At 38.9% G+C, this 10,150-nt stretch overlaps 1 long non-coding RNA gene across 1 annotated transcript; it reads left to right on the plus strand.

The window, feature by feature from the left end:
• The first annotated feature begins 310 nt into the window (after positions 1-310).
• On the plus strand, positions 311-742 carry LOC131256495 (uncharacterized). The gene is made up of 3 exons (XR_009176847.1): positions 311-377; positions 460-552; positions 635-742. It is a non-coding gene; the product is annotated as an uncharacterized LOC131256495 (long non-coding RNA).
• Positions 743-10,150: the final 9,408 nt, after the last annotated feature.

Below are 10,150 nucleotides of genomic sequence, written 5' to 3' on the forward strand. Positions count from 1 at the left end.
CCACCACTCCCCATTGGGGGGACGTACAGATGATGTGCGGCAGCTCATCCGTCAGCGCCTTCAGGTAAATTTTATTAAATTAAAATTTATTTTATAAAAGTTTATTTACAGTTAAGTTATTTTCTTAATAAGTTTATTATCTTAATCTATTATTTATAAAACTACAGAATAAATTTGACTTAGATTTGAGTGTTTCACATATCTCCCATGCCGTCGACGACATGATGAAGGAGCGGTTCAAGGATTACCGTAGTAAGTTACACCAGCAACACAAGCGGTGCATGAGCCACGAGGAGGCCGTACAGTTCGCACTGCTGCACGTGACCGATGAGGACTGGCGGATACTCTGTAATAGGTTTTCGTCTGATTCTTTTCAGGTAATATTTACATATTTATGATATCTTAACGTAATAATTAAATTCACAATTAATAACAATGTATTATGAATAACGTGTTCAGAAGAGGAGTAAAATAAATTCTGACAATAGAGGAAAGTTAGAAGTGAACCACGTAGCTGGTTCAAAGTCATTTGTACGACTTCGTCACGACATGGTAAGAAAGTACTGGTAATTGTTACGTTTATATATTCTTTCCATGCATTTATATTAATTCTATTGTCTTTTCGATTGCGCAGCGAGATTCCGTCACTGGCCAGGAGCCCGGACCAGTAGACTTCTAGAAAGGGACTCACTGTCGGCAGTCGACAGGATCTTGGGTACATCCTAGAGCCAGCAAGATTTGGATAAAGATCCTTACATTGTAAAATTTATTTGCATTAAATTATAATAATGTCATTTATTATGAAAATTCATATGTTTTCATTACAGGAGGAGATGAACACCTTACACAGTCAGCCCACTCCCGATGGTACTCAGCAGAGTGAGCCAGAGATCCTGAGTCAGGTGCTTGGCACCCGTTCTGGATATGTGCGTGGGTTTGGCCATGGTGTCAAGCTCATGGCACCCGCTAGAGCTGCCTCCAGCCGATCCATCGTCATTGACGACAGCGCCGTACGCCGAGCTGATACTGCAGAGAGAGAGGTTCAGCAGTTACGGGTCGTCGTCGATGACATCAAAGATCAGCTGGACAGACAAAGGGAGGAGCAGACGAGGCAGAGGGAGGAGCAGGAGAGGAGGATGGAGGAGGAGCTGGCGAGGCAGAGGGAGGAGCAGGAGAGGAGGATGGACGATCAGCTGGCGAGGCAGAGGGAGGAGTAAGAGAGGAGGATGGAGGAGATGCGGGTGGAGCATGAGCGACGGATGATGGAGATGTTTCAGGTTATCGCTGCACGCTTATCCACTGATGCCCCAGCGTCTCCGCCTTCATCTGTGTGATTTTTTTTTATATTTGTTTATTATGTTAAGTTTTGAATGAATGTGATGCGGATAAGATTGTTTGTGTTTGGATGAATGTAGTTTATGTTTAGGTTTGGGTTAATTTAATTAGATGGATGTGAATGTGAATATGATGAAATATATATATATATATATAATAGGTGTATATCAGGATGAATATGATGAAATATATTGTTAACAAGTGTATATCAGGAATTTTATGTGGAATTTTAAGAGGTATATTTAAAAAAAAAAAAGACTTTTAGCAACGAAAATATTCGTAGCTAAAAGTATTGTATTTTATTTTTAGCAGCGAAGATGTTCGTTGCTAAAATGGCTTCAAACTTTTTTAGCAATGAAACTTTTCATTGCTAAAGGTGTAACGATTTTTTAGCAGCGAAAACTTTCGCTGCCAAAGCTCACTGGTAGAAAGGAACGGAATTTTAGCAGCGAATATTTTCGCTACTAAAAGTCTTGTATAGTTTTTTTGTGACGAAAATATTCGTCACTAAAAACTAAACTACTTTTGGCAGCGAAATTTTCGCTGCTAAAAGTCTTTTAAATTTTTTTTTGCAAGGAAAATTATCGTCGCTAAAAAAGAACTAATTTTTAGCAGCGAAACTTTTCGTTGCCAAAAGTCTTGTTTAGTTTTTTTTGGCCAAAAACTGAACTACTTCTAGCAGCGAAAATTTTCACTACTAAAGTCTTGTAAATTTTTTTTTGCGAGGAAAATTATCGTCGCTAGAAAGTAACAAATTTTTTGGCAGCGAAACCTTTCGCTGCTAAAAGTCTTGTATAGTTTTTTTTGCGATGAAAATTTTGGTCGCTAAAAACTGAACTACTTTTTGCAGCAAAAATTTTCGCTGCTAAAAAGCCTTGCACAGTTTTTGTTGCGAAGAAAATAGTCGCTGCCAAAAGTAATAAATTTTTAGCAGCGAAAATTTTCGTTGCTAAAAGTCATGTATATTTTGTTTTCGACGAGAATATTCGTCGCTAAAAAATGAATAATACTTTTAGCAGCGAAAAGTTTCGCTGATAAAAGTCATGTATAGTTTTTTTAGCGACGAAAATTTTCGTCGCTAAAAGTGACGAATTTTTAGCAGTGAAAACTCTTGTACAGTTTTTTTGGCGACGACAATTTTCGTCGCTAAAAGCCTTGCTTTGGCGAAGATTTCAATTTTTCGCCGTTAAAATCCATGCACGTCGGTCTTTTAGCAACGAAGTTAGCGACGAAAATTTTCGTCGCTAATTGTATTTAGCTACGAAAATATTACTTTTAGCGACGAAAATTTTCGTCGCTAAAAGTGGTATTTCTTGTAGTGTCTACAAGTGGATCCTCTGAATCCCTAGTTTCCTTCCTCTGAATTCCTTAAGTTTTAGATTAGTATTTCACTATTATTCCTCAAAATCATTCGATTTAGATTTCATCTTAAATCTAGTTCTAGTTCTAGTGAGTTTCAGATTACGTACAGGTTTCAGTCCCTTGGGATTCGACCTCGGTCTCACCGAGTTTATTACTACATCACAACCCTATACTTGGGGAGTGAACAATGAACACACAATAAGACTTCCAGAGAAAGAAAGATTATTTTTTATGCCTCAACAGTCACATATACACATATACAACTTAGATGTCACGTATAAATGGCACATATGGATAAGAGTGTGGATAAAACACATGCATCAATGTGAGGCCCACAAATGTAATTGATTTATGAAATCCTACCGTATCGATGAATGATGACATATATGGATAAACAGCGTGGATAAAACACATGCATCAACTTAAGGCCCACATATGTCATGGACTTCGGAAATTCTGAGGTATCGAATATGGGCTTTGAATGATGCAATATTGGGATTAATCCAATCATTCCCCGCATTTCCTAACACAAAATGAAATTTGCAATGACCAACTGCAATTCCATACTACCTAATACCACGCAACAAACTGGTAGGCAGTTAACACATCCTAGCCTTCCATCTCGGCACAAAGCGGGCCATTTTGGAAAACCAACTGACCATAATCATGGAGTCACAATGTGATACGTGGACATGAACTACTACTTATTTTTCGTCATACAATTTCGAGACTTGATTGGCAGACGACCGTCATTTTCTTTTGTCTTTTTTTTTTTTTGCACGTCCACATCATGACGACGACATTCCCTCCCTAATGAATTGGCACGATCTCTAACACGTATTCTGTACACACGCACAGATATTTCACACATGTAAGGTGAACCATGCCAGGAGAGCTTGTTAGGGCAATTTAAAATACAACTGCCAACCTGAAACGTGCAAGAAATAAGGGTCATTCATCAGCTGGGACCCATTTGAGCATGCCTTGTCCCGGAAATTCAGAATCCTTCCATCATTAACAAGATGGCACCCACATGTGTATGATCGATGATTTGAACAAAAAGGAAAAAAGATGACCAAGTTGCATATTCAACACAAGCCCAACTTTTTGCCCAATGCAACCTACGGAACGTGAAAGTGCGGCTTTTTATTTTCTAATATTATATGGGAGTGTGTGCAGAGAAATGCTCACTTTCGCACCTTTGCACATGTGTCATGGGCATAGAATCTGAATGCTCCACGTGATGTGGCACCCCTTGAAACCTCACAAGCCCAACTTTTAGCCCGATGCAAAACTTTGGTGGGCCATGACAAAAGGAAACAGTTTTCTCCCTTGATTTGCATTTCTCTTCGAAATGGCCCATTAGACTTTTAGATCAGGCTAAAAATTGGGCCTATAGAGTTTCAAGGGGTGCTACATCACGTGAACCATTTAGATTCTATGCCCATGACACTTGTGCAAAGGTGCGCACGGGTGCTCACATAAGAAGGTGCACAAGTGACCATTCCTCTCTCTCTCTCTCTCTCTCTCTCTCTCTCTCTCTCTCTCTCTCTCTCTATATATATATATATATATATATATATATATATATATATATATATGCTCAGCCACGCACCAGTTCACACGGGAAAGTCATCATACGTTATGTGACTCCAAAATTTGATCAGTCCATATAAAGCAGCACCTCATGGAACCCCCGGGGCTCAATTTTTACTTTGATCCAAAACTTTGATGGCCCATGAAAAATGAAAACAGTTTCATCCCTTGATTTGTATCTCTTTGTTATGGCCCACCAGACTTTTTGATCAGGGTGAAAATTTGTCCCCTAGGGCTTCATGGGATTCCACATCACATGGGCTGTTTGTATTAGACATCCATGACATGTGTGCAAAGGTGCATATGTGTGTAGGTGTGTGGGTGAGCATGACTCTCTCTCTCTCTCTCTACACACACACACAACATAATAATTGCAATTAGGGTAAAGTAGAATAGGTGCAAAAGGGATTTTGAAGCCTAGCATAAATACTCAATGGTTTTGAAGGATAGTTAGAATTTCTATTGCAATTGTTGTTCCATCTCTTATAATCTTCTTCTTGTAGTTGATCGTTGCTTCGTGCCGTGATAGTTTTCCATAAGAGTTTTCTAAGTAAAATCTCGTGTGTTCTCTTATTTGTTTGTATTTTTCATTATCTATTGCTGGTTTGATTCTTATATGAAATTGCATGTTGGCCCATGAATAACAATGCTAACAAGATATCGCTATTATTTTATTACTTCTTACTATGGCATCTCAACTACCATCCATGTCAACTAAACTTATTGATTGCAGTTTAGCCTATAATTATTATTTAATTTCTTTCTGTTCTTTATTTTGAATTTTCTTCTACAATATTTATTGATTTTTTTTTTTCTCTCTCTCGGGACTGATGGAGATTGGTGCGCATTTATTTTTATAGAGGTCTCAAGTCTAACGGGTTGGACCGTAAGTTACGGCTCATCCATGTGTTATTCTAGATCATGGCCTTCTTTTTTCCGATAGAATAATCAGGTCAGGGTAAATTTTGTATGGAAGCTCATAAAATGGGTGCTTGCTTGACCTAATGGACTGTGTGGATCGTTTGAACTGGATGATGGAAGCTCATAAAATATGTTCTTGACCTAATGGACGGTATGGATCATTTGAACTGGACTGTCCAAATGACATGACTTAGTAGGGAACATTATCAGCTCTTGGGGGCTAAAGAGTACTCTATCATTTCTAATTGTCAAATGTATGGTATCAGGGCAAGTTGCCATTTTTTTAATTTTAAAAAAAAAAAAAAAAAATGTGCTTGTTTTGTCTAAACTGGTTTAAGTCGACGTAGCTTCGCGTCACGTGGGTCCGGTTATCGATGCCCGGTGCTGTGAAAGTCCGACTAATTTTTGTTCTATTTTATCCATCTGCTTGATGGACAAATTGGAAATTTCTTCTATCATGTGATCAACGGTTGACATAGAATGCTTCATTTGCTGTCCACTTTTCCTTTTTCTTTTCTTTTTCAAAAAGGTGGCAGCACACCAGCTACATTCGATGCATAAGACTCCAAAAATACAACTAAAAGTGGGGACATGCACCTAACCCTAACAAGTATCATTGTTTTCTAATCTAAAAACAAAAAAGAAAATTTTCTGTAAACACCTTTATTTATGTAAAGATTATGTTGGCTGTCCATATTCAAAGCTAAAGAGACAATTTTCAAAGGTTGGAATGATCAAAGTTCAGGAGCTTTTATTTAATGGTATCCACTATATAAAGTGAGAATTACAATAATGTAAATTGTTCGGATCATTAATAAATGACCTAGATTCAAAGGCTAATTAGGTCCCTATCTGTAGGGGTGTACATCGAGTCGAACCGAGTCCAGCTGGCCTCAGCTCGACTCGGCTTGGCCACTAGCTGACCTCAGCTCGAACTTGGCTTGGCTCAGTCCTCGAGCCTGACTAGCCAGCTTGGGCTGAGTTCGAGCCAAGATCGAGCGGAGTTCGCCATTGAGGCATTTCCACAAACACCTGGACTGCACCTTTAAAATCCCTCTGTATATGAAACATAAGCAATAGTTTTACGGGTATTTTATCAAACACCTTCTAAGCAATATAAAAACCAAGAAAAAAAGGATATTTGTTTCATGTACATACCTTCCTTGCCACCAGCCACACTTCATTGAGTCATTTTATCAAACACTTGGTCAGCAACATCAATAGCAAAGTAACCAAGTTACCGAACTGGTTCGATCCGAGTTTGATTCGAGCTGGATTCGATCCGAGTCAAGTCGAGCTGGGGCATGCTCGAACTTGGCTCGAACTCATTTTCGAGCTCAAAAAATCAGCTTGACTCGGCTCGAACTCAGCTTCAAACCGAGTCAAATCGAGCTTTTTCAAGTCAAGTCGAGTGAGCTAACCGAGCTAGCTCGGTTTGTGTACACCCCTACTTGTTCGTGGGATAGATTAGGCCGGGTGGATTAGATGGAAATTAGAAAATATGTTCACAAGTAATGAGATTTGGATAGAATGATAAGACCGTAGCCATCACCTCAAGTGGGACCATGCACAATCCATGGTGGGACCTTATAATTGAATGGTCCACTACGGTAAAAGGTTGGTGGGTTTTGAGTCCTTACCTTAGTGGTAGACTGAGGAGTTTCAACATGAGGTCTTGGGTTTGATAACCATAGGTGGTGAAATCCCACTACGGTATGCGTGAGTGGGTGTGTAAAAAGAAAAAAATAGTTGGTAATTTTCAAAATGCAAATGGCATATTAATGCCTCAACCAAGACCTTATAATTGAATGGTCCACTATGTTTGCTTTAAAAAATGAAATGGCATGTATGTAAACATAAATATGGGTGTTGAGATGTCATGAGATGTATGTTAAGTGAAATGAACTTTCACTATGTAAACATAAATATGGGTGTTGAGATGTCATGAGATGCATGTCAAGTGAAATAAACTTCCATTTTTTTAGGTTGGATATATTTGTGTTCCATTGATATCTGCTGCTCTTAACTATAGAATTTTCTGCAATGTTAGGAATCAATCCCTTGACCTATCCTTCCACTATGAGTACCCCTGCCAAGTAAGCTTTTTAAAAAAATAAAAAAATAAAAAAATTTAACACATGCACACACACCCCACACACTCACACGTAGTGGAATTTCACCACCTATGTGTACTCGAACCCTTGACCCGGTGTTAAAACTCCTTAAGAGTCTACCACCTGAGCAAGAGTAAGTACCCTACCAAGTAAGCTAAGTGCTTAGTTTTGTTAATAGAAAAAAAAATCAAATTATTAATTTGGTTAGACTGGGTCTCATGTGGCTCAAAATTCCGGATCATTACACATTCAACCTGTTTCAAATAGAGGGTGGGTTAGAGTGGGGTTGGAGTGATGTCGAAGTCCAGTCGGAGCTTCCTTAGGGTAATCTAATGGTGATTCAAGTCTATTTCACCTAATTTGTGTTTGGTTTGCACATTTCACATGCCTTCAATCTATTTCAAAGGGAGGCCAAAGTGAGTCATTGTGGGTTGGAGTGGGGTTGCAGTGGGTCGAAGTCTAGCCAGAGTTTTTCTAGGGTAATCCAACGGAGGTTCAAGTCATTTTCTACCCGATTTGAGTTCGGTTCATGCGTTTCACTTGGGTTCAACCCATTTGAAACGGGCTCAGAGTGGGATTAAAGTGGGTTGGAGTGGGTCAGAGTGGGGTTGAAGTTTTAGCCCACTTGAGTTTTGGATCTGCCTCATTTTAATCCCACGCCCTAAAATGAGCTGGCAAAATGGATGGACAAGGCGGATTTCTCACAAACATAATGGAGGGCGCCACCAAGCCTCCCAGCACAAGATCTTCCTACAAAAGCCCTTGGCAGGCAATCGGGTCCCGTGGGGCACATGTAGAGATGAAATACGAACTGTTCAACAGGTGAGCCTTACGAGTTAGGTTCCTGTAAAAAATTTAAAAATAAAAAATCGTACTCATTGGATGATTCTAATAATCTGATCGGTGGTTTCCAAGTGGCTACTAACAGGCATGGTAAAGGTTCCCATTTGATGGCAAAGAACTTCTGATTGAACAGTTGGGATTTCCTGGACCCCACCAAGTACAGACTATTGCAGAAAATTCAAGATTGGCAGATGATCCTGACTGTTCAATTTGAATTAAAAACTCTGAATGGACAGTTGGGATTTCCTGGACCCGCCATGGCAGAAAATTCAGGATTGGCAGATGGTCCTGACCGTTCCATTTGAATTTAAAAAATTTAAATCATGTGGTGATTGGGAGGTTTGGATAGTTTGGTGGCACCTACTAGATGAATGGTTCCGATCCTTTTCACCTCTGACACGTATTCAGGAAAATCAGGGATGCTTGCTGTTAACAATTTGCTGCTACTGAAGTGAAAACAGAAAACAATAACTTGCTGGAGATTATGACCCATGATCCAGAAAATAATAGTAAGTTGCTAAAGATGACCCTAGAACCGCTAAGTACCTCTATGGTTTTTAATCAGTCTGATTTTAGTACATTCCTTTCTATCTAATGAATCGGTTTGATGAGAGGTACATGACAGGGCAGCGCACGCATGGACACCACCCCCATCCTTCACTGTGGTTTGGCCCACCTGAGTTGTGTATCTGGGGGATCCAAGAATCGAGGATCACACCTGATGGACAGAGTGGATTATAGCATTTCACGTGATGCGCTATTGTTGGGGATTTTGGACCCTCCTGTCTAACCTCCACCGAGATTTCCTCTTAATATAGGAGTTCCTGCATTACAAAGCCCTGTGAGCCACTATTTGAGCATTTAAAAAAACAAAAAACCAAATCCAAGACTTGAAACACATAAAAATGTGAGAACTGAATGCCCACCATTGAAACTTTATTGGAACCCACATAATTTTTTAATTAGGCTGATATTTGAGTTTTCCCATCATCCTGGTGCAGAGAGGGACGTGATGAGGTCGATCACCTTCTTCTTCAAGGGATAACTACTTCAAATCTACGGAGCTCTCTGTACTCCTTATGGAGCTTCCTCTTATACACGAGGGATAAAAGCAAGAATAATTCCTAATAAATTCAAAATAACTTGATTGATCATTAAAAAAAAAAATAATAATAAATAAAATAAAATAAAAATATAACTCTTTAAATAAGGAACTCAAACTTAGGATAGAGTTTTAGACTTTGACTCCAACTCAAACACCCTGAAAACATGACTTAATATAAATAGTAACTTACTATTTATAATTAACCTCTATTTCTAGTAGACTTTATGGTTCTCGGCCAAAACTAGTAAGTGTCCAATTTGGCCCAACCATGTTATTCTCCTAGCTTTCCTAAGCCATTTTTATGTTGGACAATGCTTCTACAACTCAAAGGATCAAAAGTTATACTCAAACTAAAACTTACTATTTATAGTAAAAGTGAAATTAAATAGGAGTTTTGACTGTAGATATGATGGAATCTTTCAAATCCAGCGTGGGCAACCCAGCATAGTGAGATACGACTGATTTAGGGTTCTGACGGTCCAAATCATCGCCACCTCCAATCGTTTCGGACCTGCTCTACATCAAATCCTGGTGAGAATCATTCAATCTTATGAATGGATCATCAGGATAGTGTGGGCACTTCCATTCTCATTTTTTACCGTAGTTTGGCATACTTGGGTCTTGGATCTCCTTCATTTTTGGCCTCTCATCTTAACATGAGCTTGCGAAACTAATAGAGGGAGTGGATTTTATGTGAACATCACGACGAGCCTATAGAGCTTCTTATTATAGGAAACTGACATTCAATGTAGGTAACTTTAGGAGATGGAAAAAAAAAAGAAAAAAAGAAAAACACGCTAAGAAAAGCAAATAATGATTTCTCAATTAGATGGAGAAGAAAAATAAGAGCTTACAAAACAAAGAAAAAAAAAAC

The sequence above is a fragment of the Magnolia sinica genome, chromosome 9, assembly GCF_029962835.1.
Source record: "Magnolia sinica isolate HGM2019 chromosome 9, MsV1, whole genome shotgun sequence".
Classification (NCBI taxonomy): domain Eukaryota; kingdom Viridiplantae; phylum Streptophyta; class Magnoliopsida; order Magnoliales; family Magnoliaceae; genus Magnolia; species Magnolia sinica.